Source organism: Trichosurus vulpecula, chromosome 3 (genome assembly GCF_011100635.1).
Source record: "Trichosurus vulpecula isolate mTriVul1 chromosome 3, mTriVul1.pri, whole genome shotgun sequence".
NCBI classification, from domain to species: Eukaryota; Metazoa; Chordata; class Mammalia; order Diprotodontia; family Phalangeridae; genus Trichosurus; species Trichosurus vulpecula.
In genome coordinates this window covers 309,463,532-309,484,202 of record NC_050575.1, presented here as the reverse complement: position 1 = coordinate 309,484,202, position 20,671 = coordinate 309,463,532, and the positions used below count along the sequence as shown (strand labels likewise).

Below are 20,671 nucleotides of genomic sequence, written 5' to 3'. Positions count from 1 at the left end.
AGTGATTAAGTGACTTGTCCAGGGTGACACAGCTAATAAATGTCTCAGGTAAGATTCTAACTTAGGTCTTCCTGACTCCTAAGTTCTACCTTTTTTGCCACCTAGCCACTTCTACAAGGTTGCTTGTAGGACCCTGGTCATATTTTCCTGTGCCTTCCCTTCTCACTTCCTTATACCAGTTTAAGGCATTCAATGTCTTCTCACTAATGTAAAGATGACTTTCTACCCCTTTTGGAAGGACATGCAGTTCCCATGATATTTCTGCTGTGTATTTACCTTTCCTGAGTGCATTATCCAAATTACCCAACATTTGTCCTTCTGGATCTCTTCAATTTGTTTTTCCAGCTTATTTAAGAGCTAATTAGTGTTTATTAGAATGGTGCCAAATATAGCCACACAGTTTAGGAGACCAATAAGATTGTGTGGGGGTTGCAGGAGGGTAGAAGGGAGAGGGAAGACAGCGAGAGAGAGAAAGATTTCTAGAATGGTAGACAGAGTTTCACGTTAAAGTGGTTTCACAGAATTCAGGAAATCCTTTAAAAGAAAGAAGACAAAGGAGAGTCCTGAAATAAAAAATATTTCAAGTTTCATACTTAAGAGTACGGAGTAGAGAGAAGGTGAAATTAGAGATTTTTATTAACTTTTTTTTGATGGAGGGGGGCAGCCATACAGTTTATTTAACTTAATGAAGTTGCAAGGAGAAAAATATCAATGCTCCTAAATGTGCTAGATATGCCATACCCCATACCCTCCTTTCAAACCCAAAGGTTCATGCACAAGGGATAAGAGGAAGAATACTAGATGAAATTCAGGGCCTAGCTCTAGGTCTGGGTCTAAACCAGTGAAAACACTGAAGATACTTGGGGGAGTGACAAGAGATGGGTCAGTTTCCTGGTCTTCTTACCAGTCCAGAGGTTTCACAATGTCTTGGTTGTTGTCTCTGCACAATGATCCTTGACTGGCTAGTCTCTGGACCTTGGACTCTCCTCCCTTATAGGTCTGGTTCACATGCATCAGCAGTGGCAGCATAGCCCTCCTGAAGATCTAAGTCTATAAGGCTGATGTCCAAAAGACAAGGGCAAGACCTGTCCATGTTGAGCCTAAAATCTTGCCACCTTGATCCTCCTTTCCTGTTCCTTCCTCCTGTTCTGAGCAATGGAAAATGAGGGAAGAAAAGAGAATGGCCATTTTCAGAGACTCTCTTTTTCCTCATTCTGTTCCCCAAACTACATGATCCTGGGAAAAATATTAATTAGGAGATAAGAAGGTAATATGACCATCAGTCACAATCATGTAGTATTTTGCTGTTTAAAACATCTTTTCCTTAAAATAGTACTGTAAGGAAAGATTTCTATGCCACTTTTTCTCCATTTTAACACCTTCTGCTCATTTCCCAAGCTTTCAAATTCTGGCTTCCATCCCCAGCACTCAATTAAAATGCTCTCTTCAAGGTCACCAGTGATCTCTTTATTGACAAATACAAAAACAAAAAAAAGTGCTCTCTTCTCAGGTCTTTTGTGACCTCTCTACAGTATCAGACAATGCTAGTAACCTGTCTTCTTCCAGACACTCTCTCCTACTTGGATTTTACAACATTGCTCTGTCATGGCTCTTTATCTACCTAATCCTCTGTCCTTCATAGCACCATCATCATCTTGCTGTCCCTTATCGAATGATGTACCCTAAGCCTCTGTCCAAGGTCTTTTTCTCTTCTTTCTCTACGCTTTATCTTTTGGTGATCTCATCCATGACTAATAGATTCCAATTATCATCTCTTTTGCAGATAACTCCTGTATTTATACATCTAACCCACATCTCTCTCCTGAGGGCTATTTCTGCATCTTTGACATGGCTAAAATAGAACTCATTCTTTTCCCTATCTGTCCCTCCTTTCTTCCATTTCTCATAATTTTTCTCTGTCTATTAAAGGCACCACCATTCTCTAAGTCACCTAGTTTCAAAATATAGGTGTCATTTTTGACTCTTCACTTTTATTCTCATACTACATCTGATCAATTCCATGCCTTATCCATTCCACTAACTCAACATCTCTCACATTCATCCCTTCCTCTTTTCTTACACAACTAACCTTGTTCAAACTATCATGATCTGTCTTCAAACCTTCATTTGGACTATTGTAATAGTTTCTTTTTTGTCTTCCTTTTTTCCATTTAATAGTATTTTTTTTCCAATTACATCTGAAGATAAATTTCAACATTCATTTATCTTATAAGATTTTGAGTTCCAAATTTTTCCTCTTCTCTCCCTACCCTTCTCATTCCTCAAGGTGGCAAGCAGTCTGATATAGGTTGTGCATGTACAATCATGTCAAACATATTTCCACATTAGTCATGTGAACAAAAGAATTGGAACAAAAGGGGAAAACCACTAGAAAAAAAAAGACAGAAAAAAGTGAAAATAGTATGCTTCGATCTGCATAGAGACTCCATAATTCTTTCTCTGGATGTGGATAACATTTTCCATCATGAGTCTCTTGGAATTGTCTTCAATCATTGTATTGCTGAGAAGAACCAAGTCTATCATAGCTTATCATCACACAATGTTGTTGTTACTGTGTACAGTATTCTCCTGGTTCTGCGCTCTTCAGGCAGCATCAGTTCATGTAAGTCATTCCAGGTTTTTCTGAAATCTTCCTGCTCATCATTTCTTATAGCACAATAGTATTCAATTACGTTCATATACTACAACTTGTTCATCCATTCCCCATTTGATTGGCATCCCCTCAATTTCCAATTCTTTGCCACCACAAAAAGAGCTGCTACAAACATTTTTGTATATGTAGGTCCTTCTCTCTTTTTATGTTCTCTTTGAAATACAGACCTGGTAGTAATATTGCTGGATTAAAGGGTATGCAGTTTTATAGTGCTTTGGGCATAGTTCCAAATTGCTCTCCAGAATGGTTGGATCAGTTCACAACTGCACCAACAATGCATTAGTGTTCCAATTTTCCCACATCTTCTCCAACACTTATCATTTTCCATTTCCATCATATTAGCAAATTAGATAGGTGTGAGGTGGTACCTCAGAGTTGTTTTAATTTCATATGACTGTACATAGCTTTCATTTCTTCATCTGTAAAATGGGGGTAATAATAGGACCTGCTTCCCAGGGTTATTATGAGAATCAAATGCAATAACAATTGCAAAGCATTTAGCATCATGTTTAGCACAAATTGTTGTTCAGCCTTCATTCTCGGAGAGGATCAATGACCTCACAAGAGTGATGTCTTGACTTAAATTTGAGCAAAGTCATCAGCCACACTCTCTTCTCCAGAGTTATTGAAGTCCAGTGGCAGGATAAAAGTCAAGATGACTGGCAATGGTCCTGGATGCAGTGGATGACCTTGGCCTTTCTAAGTTAAGGTCTTTCCCAGACCTCAGTTTCTCTGCTCCCAGACCACTACCTCCTGCAAGGGGCCCTTCACTTTGACATGCTTCTTTAGGCACCCTGCTTTGCCACTAACCCCTCTGGAGGGTGAGAGCTGTACTATCTTCTCCCTGAGCATGATATCTCTAGTTGTTAGACTACCTTCCATGCCACTGCAACAACCCCTCATCAGTTTGTCTTTTTTTGCCACACCCTTCCCACAACTATTTTTGCCCTAAGTGAAAAATTTCTAGGTAGCATATAGTAAGTGCTATATGAACATTAGCTATTTATTATTATCAAAAAAGTCTTAGTGCCGTTTCAAGCTATCAAAGCTTAAAATATGATGGGTGTCCCAAAAGTCTTAGTTCAGTTTTAAACATTGAAAGCTTAACAACATGCTTTAAAGTTTGCAAAATACTTTATATACATTATTACATTTGGCCTTCAAATTAACCCTCTGAATTCTGTCAACAGGCAATCACAACATCATGAAACTTATGTGAAGACCAGGTTTATTATGAGAGAAATGAAAATTCATATGGAACTTAAAGAAGTTATTTACAGTACTTACGGTACTTACAGAAATTGGCATATTTATGACAGTACCACAAAAGGTAGAGGCAAAAACAGGGAGGAGCAAGGTGCAGTAAAGGTGGGGAAAAGAACAAAATCTCTCCTGAAGGGGAAGAGGAAGGCAATGGCAAAAGCCCCATTCTTTCCCTTTGAGCGAGTAGACTATGAAGATAGGAGGGTCCACTTATCTGCAAAGGACCACAGCTACACAAGCATTTTCCCAGGCTGGCACAGACTGGCTGGCACTTGTCTTGACTCTCGAGGACACACAGGGAATTCACCTGGGGATGGATGCAAACAACCAATTATATCTGCTGGGAGGAGGACACTTTGTCCTTGACACACTCAGGGCCTCCTGCATGCTCTATGTCCAGTTTTTCTGGAAAATATGGCAACTCAAAAAGACAAGCTCAGGGGACTCCTTAAGAGCCCTTAGCAATTTGGAAGTACTATTAGTATTATCCATATTTTTTAAGAGAAAGAAACAGATTAAAAGGACTAATTATTTGATCAGAGGCAACTGGCTGCACAGTGAATAGAATGTTGGGCCTGGAGTCGGGATGATCTGAGTTCAAATCCAGCCTCAGACACTTACTGGTTGTGTGGCCCTTGGCAAGTCACTTAATCTCTGTTTGCTTTATTCCCCTGGAGAATTAAATGGCAAAGCACTCCATTATCGGACAAGAAAACCCCAGGGACAACATTGGTGTGCTGTGTTCCGTAGGGTCGTGAAGACCCTAATGAACAGCAACAATACCTTGATCATGGTCACATTATGTGTCAGAGGAAGGTTTCAAACCTCGGTTTCTCCAGAGTCCGAGGCTAGAGCTCTTTCCATGATATCATGTGGAAATTCCTAATCTGTATGAACCTAGAGCTGGAAGCCATGTTCGAGGTCACTTAGTCCAGTCCCCATGTTTAATTAAGATAATAAAACTGAGACCCAAAGAGTGGTTGGCTAAAGATAACAAAACTAGTTAAGTGGCAAGGCTAGGATTGGAACCCAGATTCACTAACTCCAAATTTGAGGTTCTTTCCACCACAGCAGATTTAGATTGATAATAGTCAAGTTATCCATAGATTATAGATTTTCTAGAGCTAGAAAAGACCCTGAAGTCCATTTAGCCCGACTCTCTAATTTTATAGGTGAGGACATTGAGGCCTAAAGATGTTAATACTTCTTACTTCAGGATGTCCTATGATTTATGATTTCATTAATGTTGGTATTCCCTTTATTGATAGAGATCAAAATGCCTCCATAGCTTTGTACATGGTTTCACAAGTTGTTGTGGCTAAGAAAATCATCACTTTTATGGTCAACCTACTGAAGGTGCTGTTGTTCAGTCATTTCAGTTGTGTCAACTCTTTGGGACCCCATTTGGGTTTTCTTGGCAAAGATACTAGAGTTGTTTGCCTTCTCCAGCTGACTTTATAGATGAGGAAACTGAGGCAAATAAGGTTAAGTGACTTGTCCAGGATCACACTGATGATAAGCTTTTCTAAAATTAGCCTGCCCACCTCCTGGATTAAACGTATCCTCAGTAGTTACTGTACTATAAGGATTTCTACATTAATTATACCTGCCAGAATTTAGGGTCTGCTATCATAGCCTTCTTGAACCCAGGGTCACTTCCAGGTCCTGATATTTAATATAAAAGCAATGGTGCTAATTTCAATGTACCATTATATTTGGAGTATATTAAAAGTAAAAATAAAAGGCATGTCATTCAATAAGGCAGCTTTATAGAGTTGAACAATCCCCTCCTCTCCAGGGTATGACATTGGTGACCTTGGACAAATCATTTCAAATTTGATATAATACATAGAGATCTGGTCTCATAGTCAGCAAGACCTAGGTTCAAATCCTGCTTGTGATTCATAAATACATGTATTGATTCTGTTCTCAGGCAATTCTCTGTGAAAAGATGCAGAGAATATTTTGATTTGGATTGGTAGAGTAAATTCCCCACTAGAAAGAAAGTCCATAAATCATCACTCTGGTAAAGAAAAAAACAATAAATCCGGGCCTCATTTTCCTCCCCTATTAAATTAATAATTTTGACTTGCTGATCATTAAAGTCCCCTTCCTGCTCTACAACATCACTGCCTTTTTCCTAGGAGTATTTAGCTAATAGTCTCCAATATTTCAATGCTTCTGTGATGCTGGTGATGTGGGCATTCATGCCAATGATGCAGTCCGTACATGCCAATTCAGGTAAAAATTGAAAGAAAAAAATCCTTTCTTCCTAATATTTATAACCCCTCAAGACACCACCCATGATGTTATTGGTCCTTTTGGAAAATAAAGGAAAAACAACAAATGTTGTCTCCCTTAGAAAAGGAAGAGTTTTTGAAATTAGGGGGAAGCTACTATAGAGGGAGGAAGAAGCATTGGATTTGGAGTCAGGAAAACTGGGTTTGAATTCTGGCTGTGCTACTAGCCAGCTGTGTGACCTTGGATAAACCACTTCATCTCTGGCCCTGAGTTTCCTTCTATAAAACAAGGCATTTCAACTGGATGATTTCTATACTCCTTTGTGGCTCTAAATCCTGGGATCCAAAGAAACTAGAAAACAACAGCCAACCATGTACTGGGCTGGGCTTCTATATCCCAGTTAGGCCGAAAGAGACAAAAGCCAACTCCCAGGCTCCTTGATGGTTTTGTAGGGTGGGAAGTCCTATCTTCAAAAAGTCTGTGCCCTAGATTTTTGGGCTGTTAATGAACTTGAAATAGAAGAATTCCATTGGGTAGAACTGTACCAAATAAAAGACAGGAAGAACATTGAAAAATGATCAGCCCATGTTTATCACGCTGCTAGCAAATCCTATATCCGCTCTCACTTAAAGACCTTTTGATAAGTATTGCAAGCCAATTTGCTGCTGTACCCTCTTGTAATTTCACAACACTCTGCTCTGTTATTGCCTCCCCCTTTTAATTCCTGGCATTGCTAGGCAACCCCATGTCTCGAAAATAGCAGTGTTGATAACGCTCTCCGCTACCACGTGAAAATTCCCTCCACCCTCCACCTCTTCAGAAAAAGACTAATAAAAAAGTCACATATTTCAAAGTCACAGAGTGGAGCAAAAATACACAAATGACAGAATCTGAAGAGATTATATACTGATTTTTTTAGAATTCTGATGTGGAAGAATTCACATTTTTAACAGTTACCTTCTTGAAAAGAATTTAATAAGCATAACCTTTCCTTCCAAAGCATTTTTGATTGAATCAATAGGAAAGAAATGTCTCTCCCTAAACATTTTTTTTCTCCTGTGTAGTTAATGAAAATCTCTGTCTACCACACGTTGCAATTATGTTTTCCAAACTGTGTATTAATAGTGGACTTGTGGAAAGCAGAGTGAGATGTGCAAGGATATCACACATACAGAAGCCAATATATAAAAAACAATTTTGGTTGGAGACTACTTGGCCCAAAATATTGGAAAATAGATACATTACCCACCACCCACCCCTAGGGACTCTCATACAGAACTGTAGAATAGGTCTTGAGTGTCCTTATACACCTTTGGTCTTTTGATATGAAATGAGTTAGTGACTTAAGGTTGTTTACTGACAGGTAGTGGCCATTTCAGAAGGGAGGAATTACTATTTTTTAAGAATTCCATTTGTTTCAGTTCAACAAAAATGTGTTAAGAACCTACTATGAGCAAATCATTTTCCTACAGGATGTACATAGACAGAAATTAAAGTAGTTCCTGCCCTCAAGAAGTTCACATTCTATTGAGGAGTTATATACAAATAGGTAAATATAAAGTAATAATAAGTAATTTTAAAAGGCAAAGAACACTGATAACAAGGTATATGTGTGTATGATGTGTGTTGGGGTATGAGTAGAAGAATCAAGACAAGCCTCATATGTAAAGTATGTTCTGAAGGAAGCTAGGAAGTCTACTAAATGTATATAAGGAGGGAATATGTTTCAGACATAGGTTATCATTTGTTTAAGAATATAGAAGCAGAAAAAAGAATACTGTGTGTAATAGGAAATGGCACCTGTGTAGAATTCTCAATCGTGTCTTGCCCATGTGGAGGAGGCCAGAGGGTCTGCTTCTTATAAGGCTCATAAGGTTCTCTGTGTATTTCACAGTCTCCATGAAATAATGTATAGGCCTGTCTGGCTGTATCTTGAGAGTATGTGTTAAGGAATAACACAATCAAGAGTAAATTGTAGAGGGCTTTAAAAAGACTGTGGCACTCATGGTCACATACATTTGAGGAACTAGATATATTCAACTCTTTATAGTTCATATTTATTGTAACTAATTTCTCAGATACTTGGAAGAAACATAAAAACTTTTAAATGTAAACTCCTTGGAGAGCTTTCCTAAAACACAGGTCCAACCGCACACACCCCTCAAGACACATATACTTAATAAACTTTAATGGCTCTCAATTGTCCCTGGAAAGCCCTTCAAAATCTTGCCCTTTCCTACTTTTCCAGTCTTCTTACACCTTAATTCTCACCACATGCTCTTCAACCCAGTGATGCTGACCAACTTGATGCTCCTTGAGGGCAGAGACTATCTTTTCCTCTTTTTGTATGCCCTGGATGTAGAACAATGATAGGCCCATATTAAGCATTTAATAAATGTTATTGATCCACCAGCTAATTGACTAAAGGAGTAGATGGGTTTTATTCTTCTAGTCAGATGACAAGGGATTAAGGTCCCAGCTTTACTACTTACTAGATAAGAAATTATTTCATCTCTTTGGCACATAGTTTCTGAATTTGTAAGTGTGAATAATTATATCTTTCCAAATGACTGTAAATAGTTATTATGAAATAATTTAGGTAAAGCTATTGAAATAATTTAGATAAAGTGATTTTCCTCAAATACTATGTCCCCAACTAAACTGTAAGACCTATGTGGGCAGAAACTGTCATTTTGAAGTCATATATTTCCTTCAGTGCCAAGAATAGTGAGACAGTATTTTTTTCTTGAATTATCCATTAGATCATCTTTTGCTGGTATCATTCATTTTACATGATAAACAGTCCTTGGCAAATAGTAAGCATTTAATAAATGGTAGTTGGTTGAATTGACTGATGCTGCCATCTCATCTGTATTTCATTTATTTTTGTTTGTTGGTTTCATTTTGTTTTGTTTCTTTTTTCTTTCCATGCATAGATTGGCATCTCTGTCTTCTGGGAAAACCATTTGTGCAGTGTAGAATAAAAATCCTCTGGGCTTAGAATTGGAAGCAATAAGTCCTGTCAGTTGTTAAGAGCTAAAAATTGACTTTGGTCTTTCTGGCAACTTGGTCTCACCATCTAACAGCTCAAATCAAAAGAAAAAAATGGAATTTTTAAAATATAATTTAGCTTCAAATACTCAGAGCCAGAGTTTCTCCCTGGGGGGAGGGGCAGGAGTTGGAATAACAACAATATGTGAAATGCCCTCTGCTTTCCCAGATATATTTTACCTCTTTGTAGTATATTCATGTAGGGATGCTTTGAATTCTCTCCAAAGAGTGCATTGCATCTTCTTCTCTTTGTTTGACCTCATAATCTTTGGTGTTCTCAAGCTGCTCCTTTCCTAGATTCCTATTCTGGTAACAACACTTTGGAATCCTCAGCCTCCTAAGCAAAGGACTGATCTGCCACAAAATAAAAATGAGATAAGAGGACCAAAACATCAAAGAAAAGAAACAAAACCAAACCACTTGGCAACTGAACTAATATTGCCTGTGGGAAGCTTGATTATCAATAAGCTAAACCAGTTCTTTATTGTTCAATAAAAATAGGAGCTCCCCAAACAACACTCAGTGACTCTTATCTTATTCTACCTCTGAGATGTTGCACTCTAATGAGTGAACTAATGTGTATTCCAGTGTGTTATGGGAAAAATCTAATCTCCGAGAAACTAGTATTACCCTACTTGTGAGAATTTCATTTCTGGGGTTTGTTTCTTTCTGGTTTTTATTCCCTTTTAGAATAATGAGAATCTACCTCTGGAGTTACAAAAAAATTAATAGATGAGTAGGGGTGAAGTCAAAGAGATGGGATAGGCGCCAAATCTTTCAGGTCTTGACCCAAGGCCTTTTCCGTATTGGTGATGAGCGAATAAGCACAATATCTTCCAGAAAATGTCAATAGATCAAAGGTAAATTTAGATTCAAAAATTTCCAAATTAAAGTTGAAAAATATGACTAGTTCCTGATTAGCGTGATTAAGGAATCCTTTAAAGTGGTTGCATGGATCCAAATCTGCAGCATTTGAGGCAAATATAGTTATTATTTCCAACCCAATAGAATTATGCCTTGTGAATTTAAATAATGCAACTATTTCAGAATATTCATTATTTTCACTAATCAGGACCTAGCTGAATTTAAAGCCATCGATAAAAGCCATCTTGCTGCTATACAAAACAAAACAGGAATGGGATGCAAAGATTCAGAACCCCTGTAATTTTCTGTGGGATGAATGCTCATTTTATTTTACGTATCAAACAGATGAGACTTAGCTGTTTGTCAAATGATTGAATCATAAAATATTAGGTTGCAAAGGTTGCCAGAGGTCCTAAGCAGCAAACCCTTTTGCAATATTTTAATTTCTTAGCTATGGCGTAAGTAAGAGAATAAGAGGAAGAGAATATTCTTGAAAAAGAGTTCATCCATCAAGGGTGGCTATAAATGTGTATATATGTATATATTAACATATATACACACATAAATACATATATATGTGTGTATATATATCTTCATACATATACATTTATATAAAATATATTTTCACGCAAAAATTCACCGTGAATTTTGGACAAGCTTTTGAAATAGAAAGTAGGGTGAATCAGCAAGCTCATATATGAGTAATGCTATCATGTTAAGGCCTGTGAAATTTTTGGATATTTTATATGTGTGTGTATGTTTGTGCATGTTTGTGAATTTGTCTGGAATCATGAAAATGTAGTAAGGAGGGCATTAAACAGAAAAGGGATAGGGGAGGAAAAATCTTATTAAAGATTTTTTATAAAGATTTTTATAAAAGATCTAATAGGTGTGGTAACAAAAAGAGTAGCATGCACAACATAGGAGGAAGGATAACAGAATAGAATACTGACATTATAGTCATATCAAATAAAATATTTGACGATAAAAATCGAGGACTGAGATATCTATATACAAGTGCATGCCTTGTTTATAAAAGGGGCAAACTAGAAATCTAGATGCAAGGAGGCAAAGTAGTATTTATAAGGTATCACTGACGGGATGGGACTGGAATGAAGATTGATACCTGAAGGGAATATCTTATACAAATGAGACAGAATAGGTTTAAAAAAGGAGCAGTGGGTGGAGTGGTACTGTACATTAAGAATGCATTCTCATGTAGCAAATTCAGGAGCCTGGGAAGATAAACAAGGTATAAAACATCTCTGTGAGGGTTAAGAAAGGTAGAAAGAGCAAGGGTATACCACAAGCCCCTGGGAAAGAAATGGAATTAGGTAAGTTTGGAAAACTGACATGGAAGCCAAAAACCATAGTGATTGGGGACTTCAATTATTTGGGCATCTGGTGGTATGTTCTCTGGCAAAAGAGGAGCAGATGATGAATTTGTGACTTGCCTTAATTATAACTCTATCCCTGAAAAGGTAGAAGGAGTGACAAGGAGAACTGCTATCCTAGATATGATACTCAGGCTGATATAGAAAAGACCAAAACCTTTTTTTCCCTTAAAGAATCAGGTAGTTAAATATTTACCAGCACACCCCTTGATTGCTCTATTAACATTGCTTGAGCTCAGCAGGAGTACAATGGAAGGCTCAGGGAATGAAATGATCCCCACACTGGAGGCCTAGTAACTTCATGATAATAATTAATGATAATTATTATAATTAGCAATAATAATAATAATTTATACTTATATAGCACTTTAATATTTTCTAAGTGCTTTACACCCATTATTTCATTTGAGCCTCATAATGCCCCTGGGTATAGATGACAAGCTTGTGAAATTTTCTAATGACCAAAAATCTGAAGTCTTAACTAATTGCAATGGTTGACATAATGTACATGAGAAAAAATACCTACTGGCTCAGGCACTCTAGCCACTAGAGTGATGAACTTAATCATATAAAATGAAAATTAATAGGGATAACCTTGAAGTTCTACATTTTACTTAAAAGAAACTTCACAAATAACAAGATAGGGATGATATGACTAGACAATAGTTCTAATGAAAAATATCTAGAGGTTTCAATGGACTGCCAGTTCAGTATATGCTAACAATGTGGCATGTCAACCAAAAACAACTAAAATAGTCCTAGGCAGCATTAAAGCAGGTGTGGTGTCCAGAACAAGAAAATTACTAGTTCTGCCATATTTAACCTTCATCTTGTGGTCAAGTTACATCCACAGCACTAGGTATAAAATCCATTCATCACATTTCAGAGAAGACATCCAAGCTGGAACATGTCTAGAAGAGGGCTAACAGGATCTTGAAAGAACTTAGCAACATGCTACAGGGGAAGCATCTGAGTCTGTTTAGCCTGGAGAAGACAAAACTGAGGAAACAGAAGAATCTATTGTTTGAAGGGCTTTCATAGGGAAGAGACTTTAGACTTGTTCATAGCCTGAGGAGGTATAAGTAGGAACAATGAACAGATGTTGAGCAAGGCATATTTCAGGTATATGTAATGGGAGTGGGGGAGGAGAGATTGGAAGCTGGGCAGATGATATACTTTCTTGCAATGTGAACAAGCCCCAAACTGCATTTAGGCTCCTCTAGAGATGGCAAGTTCTCCTTCCTTGACAACCTTCAGAAAGAAATTAGACAGTCACTTATGGGATATATTATACAAGGGCTAAGGGTACTCATCTAGAAGGATTCTGAGATTACTTCCTGTTCTTAAATTCTGTGAGTTGTTGATCCTTGTCATTTGACCACTTAGCTTTCCAGAGATATGGAAATCATCATCCTCTAAGTTGTCCGGTCCTACTTGTGGACAGTGCTAATGTTAGGAAGTTTAACCACATATCTGATCAAACCCCACCCCTTTGAATTTCCAACTTTTTGAGCCTAGTTCTGTTCTCTGAGACCAAGTAAATAAATGTAATATCTCCCCAAAGCTCCTACCAAATGATGGAAAATAGGTCTTATATCCCTCCTCTCTCCCCCGTGTCTTGTCTTATCTAGGATAAACAACTTCGCTTCCTTCAGGTGATATTTTTTAAAGAACGGCTTACTGGAGCTACCTCCTACTAACCCAGGAAAGCTGCTTGTTAAATTTTCATTATAAGTATTTATAGCTCGGAAATTAGTAAACACTACAAATAAAAGTTTGATTGATTGTTGATTATCTAAATTTAAGAATATGGAGGGAAAATGTTAATAATGCACATTAAGCTTAAAAATGTAGCCTGTGTACATCATCCCCCCCTAAAAAAAAGCCAGTTGTTAAATGTTTTCCAGCATATTCTTGGCATTTAAATGAAATCATTTTAGTTACTAATAATACCTAGCGTCTATATAGTGTCTACTATGTTCCAGACACTGAGCTAAGCACTTTACAAATATCATCTCATTTGAGCTTCACAGCAACCCTAGGAAGTAGGTGCTATTACTGTCCTTATTTTACAGTTGAGAAAACTGAGCAGTGATGTGACTTGCCCAGGTTCATATAGCTAATAAGTGTCTGGGGTCCGATTTGACCTCAGGTCTTCCTGACTTCAGGCCCAGTGCACAATTAAGCTACCTTGATATCCTGGTATGCCCTTTCTTTACCCTTTAAACATGCTCAAGCTTATCAATGTATTTCTTAAAATGTTATGCCAAAAACTGAGTACAACACTCCAGATGTTATCTGACAAGAACAAAGGATAGTGGCACAATGATTATTATAATTTTTCTATTAATTTAGTCAAAGATTACAATATTTTTTTGGCTGTCATACTATACTATTTGGAGTCTAATAAAATCCTCAGACTTTTTACACACAAGTTGTTGTCTGACCATGCCTTTCTATTTCTTTATTTGTTCTGTTGGTTTTTAGAACCCTAGTATAAAACTTTAATAACTTCATCTTATTAGATTCAACCATCAGTATATGTTTTCAGGGAAGGAGTATAATCTGCCCAAGTATCCAATAATGTTCCATACACTTTTATGTCACTATTAGTTAAATCTGTCCTAATGAAAACTTAAGGCTATTTGTTTTTGTTTTATCAATGGAGGAGATGAGCAACATTTGACCACCACATATCTATAAATGATTCTTTCTGTATTTACCCTATAGGCATCATCTAATAGCACATTTCCTTATCAGTATCTTTGGACTTTGTAATTGTTTCCTACCCATCTTGAAACATCTTGAAAACTATGGCACCCATATTGACTTTGCAATATCTTAGAGTGTTTCCAGTTATTTCAAAGGGCATTATGAGTTTTTAAATCTTTAAAAATCATTTTAAGTTTTTAAAAACATTTTTAAAGAATAATGCATTTTAAAGAATAAAGTGAAGGTACTCCTTCACAGTAGATAGAATAATGACCTCAGAATCAGGAAGACATAGGTTCAAATCCTGTCTCTAAATCAAAATAGTCATGTCATCACTGAATATCTCAGTGCTCTTGGAAACTCCAATTATAAATTGCAAAGAAGGTGATGACCTGCATTGCCAAAGGAGGTTTCCTTCCAATGGGGTTCCCCATGCCGAAAAAATCACAGGTCCATCTTCTATCCCTTCATATTCAATCTCTACTGAAGAGAGTGCAGCTCCTATGGGCTGGCCACATAAATCAAATGCCAAAAATACATTTTACAGAGAATTAATACAAGTCAAGCGCTTTCATAGTGGTCAGAAGAAGCAATCAATACGAGGACTTTCTGAAGGACTATCTAAAGAACTTTGGAATTGATTGTGTGACATAGGACACACTGGCAAAGGAACACCTAGCATGACACGCCTACATCAAAGAAGGCATTACAGTTATGAGAAGAGCATACATATGAAACATAAGATGTGCAAATTTAGAGACATCTCCACTCCAACTGTTCATATAGAGTAATTGCGCCCAAACTATTGTAGAGCCTTCCAAGCTCATCTCAGTCACAGTCAGACGTACTGGACCTTGACCCCAACATAGTGATGGCATTTTGATCTTCTTTGAGAATGAAGGACAGCAACCAACCAACCCTTAAAGAAATAAAATTTTAATTTTAAAATTATAAGTCATGCTGGATTTGGAGTCATAAGACTTAAAGCTAAATTCTGCCTTCACTATTTATCGGGCCCTATGCTTCAGTTATCATCCTCCATAACAGTGGCCCAGTGTTAATTAATGTTTTAATTTGTTAATTAATGTTTTAACACTTAATAACCAGAGTAATTATTTTGGATTTCCAGTTCAAACCCTTACTGCATTCTCTTTGTATCGCTTATTTATCTAGCAAATTTTTAAAGCATCTTATTAATCAGTAATGCATTAATCAATAGTGCAAGTACATTGCAAAGGATATCACAAAAATATAAATTCCATCCCCTGCCTTCATGGAGTTTATATTCTAGATTGTATATGTATGAAGATTACTAAAAACATAGCAGTATTTTATGTTGCAGGATTTGGAAAGTGAATTGATTTTCTATAATATCCATTAGCAAGATATAAGGCCTGAAACAGCCAGGGAGTATAGTCCCCTATGTCACTCTGTTTTTGTCTTGTGTTTTTCCTTTAGTGTATCAAGCAACAATGTCATATTAATTTGCTGCTTTTCTGGAAGCATTTCTGTGTTGATTAACTCTGCTCTCTTGTATAGAAGGAGCTGGTAAACTCAGGTTTAGTTCCCTGTTCTGGTACTTAATGTTGAACTTGTACTGCTCTTGAGGTACATACGTTGAGTGATTATTATTCTGGGGAAAAAATAAGATCATATTTAGTATACAGAGAAAGTCTATGATGGTCTGTTTTTCTTTTTATCCTTTTTTTTGGGGGGTGGATAAAATACATTTAATCTTGTCACCAGGACGAAGCTGCAAGGACATTTTAGCCCTAATTAATCATCTGCCTACAAAATAGAAATATGATTTTCTTTTTTAATTACCCCCTCATACTTAATTTGTTATTATGTACAGTGTGTTGGTCTGAAGACTTCTAAGCTCCCAAGGACAAGGTGATAGAGCTCCCTTAAAGTATCAACCCTGTGTGTGCCAGGTTATTAGATACTTAAGAGAGACTAAGATTTTACTTCTCAGTACTTTCTAATTAATTAACTGAAGACAGTCCGTTTTGTGGTCCTAAGACTTCAGGACAACATAACTATGACATCATAATGATAGCAGCTGGTATCGAATGGGAATATTTCCAGCACAAAACTGAAAAGTCTTTAGCTTTGAGCCTCATATGTATTGTTCATTCTAGGTTCTCCTGTACAACTCATTTACTATCAAAATGGGATCTCAAAAAAGAGAACCATATTGCTCCATACAACTTTGTGGTCATTTTCTCCCCTCAACTTAACCTCACATTGGATCTCTTGGAAAAATAACTTTCTGTGTAATTTTGACTAGATTCAATCTCTTAGCATCCGTAGTACCTTACCTTAAGAAAAAAGGAGAGATACTTTTTCACCCTTTGAGTCAGTGTTATTCTGTTTAAATTCAATTGGTAGACCTGATGTTAGTGGGGAGCGTTTTAATAATGTTAATGTTATTCCTCCTAAGAATGCTATAATTTTACAAATGTGGCAAGAAAGGTATAAGATACTAAACATACTTTGCTAACTTTGTAAAATGAAGCAGTAATAAAGCTAAGTCGTGGATACACTCTCTAGACTCTGGCTGCCCAGCCTGTTTTTGCCAACTTGTGACTCAGTATGAAATGGTTGAATGAAAGGGAAGATGATAGATTCTCATAAACATAGGACCTCAAAGTCATAAAGGTTGTAAGAAAACAACCAGTCCAACCCATGCCTGAGCATGTGTCCCTTTTGCAACATCCCCAACTAGTGATCATCTAACTTCCTTTTGAAGTACTTGAGTAATAGGGAAGTAATTACTAAAATGTCTCTCCCTTTGCTTTTCTCTAACTCTATGGTTAGGAACTTTTTTTTTGAACTTCCGTACATCAAGTTGAAATCTGTTTCTGTCTTCCTTCCCCCACGGCTTCTACCTCTGACCTCTAGGACTGACTGACTCAACCCTAATGCCTCTTCAACATGATGGACTTTCAGGTGTTTGAAAATAGCTTTGTCTTTGAAAATGCCTTACTCTTCTCCAGTTGAAAAATCCCCACTTTCTTCAACTTATCTTTTATGTATGTGGTATGGTTTACAGCCCTTTGCCGTGCTCTTCTCTCTTTCTTGCATGTGCTCCATATTATCAGCATTGTCTCTAAATTTTGGCACCCACAGATACAGCCTTCCAGAGATGGCCTGATTGAAGTATATCAGATCTAAAACTGCATTATTTTGTATACTTTGCTTTTTACAGGACCTAAAATGTTATTGGTATAGAGGATTGTAAGTGAAGACAAGAGAGTCAGCCTCTAACAATATAGACCAGCATCTGTTCTGCTATTTATATTCTTAAGAAATTGCCTAAAGACACTGAGGAAAAAAAAAAGACAGACTTGCCAGGGTCACACAGCCAGTATTTGTCAGAAGCAGCATTTGAACCCAGCTCCTCCTAACTGTAAGGCTGGCTCTCTATTCACTCCTACATGCAACTTCTCAGGGTCCTGAACACTGTGTTTTCATTAGTGCAGCCTAATATGGCAATAGATTTGGGGTCTGATGAGGCCACTGATCCGTTGTGAGTTTTCAACCTGCTTCCCCTTTAGGACTTTCCCCCCCAGACTCTTGTCTGTTCAAGAACCGATCACCCCTGAGAATGTTCCAGCAATTGATGTACATGGAGTATAGGAGGAAGACATCTCAGACCTATTTAAATCCCTCTTTTAATGCTCATCACCAGGTGTATTTGCAAACCAGTTGGCAACAGTACTGGAGAAATGATGTTACTGATGGGCTTTGTGTAAGTGTGATAATGAGCTGTAGATAAAAGGCTTGGAGGACAGCTGTTAGTAGGCACTGGGCTTGTGTTGGCATGGTAATGAATGTTAAATACCATTCCAGAATTTTTATGTCCCTCCTGCACAAGTGATCATCACAAGCTAAGGCATCCACCCTTGTGTTAAAGTTGCCCAGAAAGAGCCCTTTAAAAAAAATATTTCTCTTTTCCTCTCTCCATCTTTCTTCCTCCACTTTACATTTCTCTTCTTTTGAACATTGAAGCATATACCTTAAATTAGTTTTAAAATACTCTAACTTTTGGGCTCCCAACAGGATTAGGCTTGCTAAGAGTAACTAGCATTTTCTGTCTGATAAATAAGGGGATTACAGCAATAACTTCTGTCAGCATTTTTCTCATTTAAACAAATAAAGCTGACAAATGATGAAGTTCTGGGCTGCCCTGTTATGTTTAGTACATGCCGGGCAATTATTCATCTGCTGCCAACATTAGTCTATCTGCAACTAAACCATCCAACAGCACAGAAAGCTTATTAGCATATCAGTGCCATAGTCATCATTTTACATTCTGGAAGACTCCACTATATAACAAAGGCTGATGGTTATAATTTGCACAATAATTTAAAGGGTTGGACTTTTCATGCTTATTAGAGTTATATGTTTTCAGGTACAATGCTGCTCTTACTTAGGACGTGTCATATTTTATTAGTCTGGAGTATGGGTTGCTTGGTGTCAGTTCTTATGAGTAGTTTTGCTTCCATCTCCAGAAATGCAGAAGTGGGCAGCTATATTCCAACTTCCCACATTATGCTTAAAGGAGATTCATTGGAAACAAATAAACAAAAATTTTCTTAAATCTGTATTTCATGTATATATATATATGCACATATACATCATATATATATATATATATATATATATATATATATAGGTGTGTGTGTGTGAATGTGCAAAGGATCTGTAATTTCTTGATCTCACACACATGATAACTCTTCCATGATTTAGTAAGTAAACCTTAGAAGGTTCCTTGAGGCTAACAGAGGTTAAGGAAGTTGCATAGGGTCATAGAACTACTAAATGTCTGATGCCCTCTATCAACTAATATATTCCTAATTTCAAGTCCAGCATTGTCCTGTGCCATGATAGCACTATTCCACCTCCATTACACATGTCTTTATGCAAGAAATATCCTCTCCTGATTAATACTTTGATGTCTCCTGGTATAATGTGGAGGTAACCTTAGTCTCTCCTAGGCAATCAATGCCAGCATGTCCAACCAAACTACAATGTCTCCAAGTAAGGTACCAGTAGTAGACTGTATGTCTACTTGTTGTCTGAGGACCAACCTAGACAAACTTAGAGAAGTACCTCACCAGGTTGACCTCAGAGTATTATATCATTTATTAAGACAATCAGCCAGTTCCCATTCAATATGATTCAATTCAACAAGTATTTATTAAGCACCTACTATATTTCAAGCATGAGTCTGGGGGTGCAAAGATAACAACGAAAACAAAAATGGCTTTGCACTCAAGGATCTGATATCCTATTGTGCGGTGGGAAGTGGGGTGGGGAGCTTCGTGAGGAAAATGTGTATGTAAAAAGCTTAATACAAACCATATACAAAGTGATTTTTCAAAAAAGAGCATAGGTATAACATGAAGACCATTTGTTCACAATAGAATGAAGAGGGCACAAGGGAAGCATGAGGTAGAGGAGAAGAGGGATGTGGGAGGGATGTGGCTCTTATGGACTGGTATATCAAAATGGGAGAGTGGTGATCAGGAAAGGAAGCTTGATCCTAGGATATCTGTAAATTCAGAATAGCTGAGATTCTAAGCAGAACCATGGAGAAGTAGATTGACACAACTTTCAATGTTGTGATATTAATGTCCATTTGATTATTTGTCCTCGAGCAAAATATTCTTAGAGAAATTGTAATTTCTCCCTGCTGAGAAACTGCCCACCTCGCTGAAAGTACCGATTCTTGAAATATTGGCATATTAAAGTATATGATAAATACCATTGATCACTTGGTAAATAAAGAACAAACTCTTTTTTTTACTTTCTTATTTATTTAATATTTTTAGTTTTCAGCATTGATTTTCACAGTTTGAATTACAAATGTTCTCCCCATTTCTACCCTCCCCCCCACTCCAAGATGGCAAATATTCTGATTGCCCTGTTCCCCAATCAGCCCTCCCTTCTGTCACCCACTCCCCACCATCCCCTTTTCCCTTACTTTCTTGTCGGGCAAGATAGATTTCTATGCCCCATTGCCCATATATCTTATTTCCTAGTTGCATGCAAAAACTTTTTTTTAACATCTGCTTTTAAAACTTTGAGTTCCAGATTCTCTCCCTCTTCCCTCCCTACCCACCCTCCCTAAGAAGGCAAGCAATTCAACATAGGTCACATGTGTATAATTATGTAAAACCCTTCCACAATTCTCATGTTGTGAAAGACTAACTATATTTTGCTCCTTCCTATCCTATTCCCCTTTATTCAATTTTCTCCCTTTATCCTGTCCCTTTTCGAAAGTGTTTGCTTTTGATTACCTCCTCCCTCTATCTGCTCTCTCTTCTATCATCCCTGCTTTTTTATCTCCTTCCTCCTTCTTTCCTGTGGGGTAAGATACCCAATTGAGTGTGTATGTTATTCCCTCCTCAGGTCAAATCTGATGAGAGCAAGATTCACTCATTCCCCCTCACCTGCCCCCTCT

General features: G+C 37.3%; 1 protein-coding gene across 1 annotated transcript in view; it reads left to right on the top strand.

The window, feature by feature from the left end:
- The window catches only part of UNC5D (unc-5 netrin receptor D), a 368,330-nt gene that overhangs the window by 8,197 nt on the left and 339,462 nt on the right, over positions 1-20,671 (top strand). The window lies entirely within an intron of this gene.